The sequence below is a fragment of the Octopus bimaculoides genome, chromosome 12 (genome assembly GCF_001194135.2).
Source record: "Octopus bimaculoides isolate UCB-OBI-ISO-001 chromosome 12, ASM119413v2, whole genome shotgun sequence".
NCBI lineage: Eukaryota > Metazoa > Mollusca > Cephalopoda > Octopoda > Octopodidae > Octopus > Octopus bimaculoides.
Window position 1 is genome coordinate 8,803,837 of NC_068992.1, and position 871 is coordinate 8,804,707.

An 871-nucleotide genomic window follows, 5' to 3' on the forward strand; every position below is an offset into this window, starting at 1 on the left:
CCTCCGAAAACCTTCCATACCTTGCCACGATTCAGAATACCGAAAGGATCTTCACCTCTTACATCACACCTTTCTTCCTACTTTAACGCCGAGGTGGTATAATTTCCTGGGAGAGAAATAATTTTGCGGCTGAGGATAGCTTTATATTGTAAATTATACACATATAAAGCTTGAAACACGTGTACCGCGGAATCCTTTGTAGTTTTGTTGTTATTTTTGGATTTACAATTTATTCTTTCACCGCAACCACTAGCTAGCATACACAGGTGCTTACAATTGTCAAGTATTACCTCTAAATTTTAATTTACCTATATATATATATATATATATGCATGTATGTATATGTATCTATATATGTGTGTGTATATATATTTAGTAAAAGGCAAAAGATTTATATGCTTAACTTTTTTTAATACCCAGAACATGTTAAGAAGCCAAATATTCCATATAATCCAAATAGCAGTACCTCGAACATAATAACAATTACTACAGAAAATGACCAAATAGATTCAGGGGAAAATACATCAGCATTAGTTCTTGGTGTGTATTTCTTTGATTTACAGTGTATATGGAATGCTAGTTCCGCCTTTTTTAAACTTCTTCATCCATCGCTCCATTCTGTCCATATTCATCCATCAGGCCATACATAGGATAGGACTTGTTTAGCTCAATCTTCTGATGATATTATATTTTCCCTTTTTAATTCTTTCATAGATCCCTCTGTGAATTGTGTCATCTCTGTCAACAACCAATACAAGTTCATACATTTTTGTATATATACACATACACACAGATAGATGTGTGTGTGTGTGTGTGTGTGTGTGTGTGTGTGTGTTTTGCATTTGATGGTGTATTTCACATCTTCTCTAAT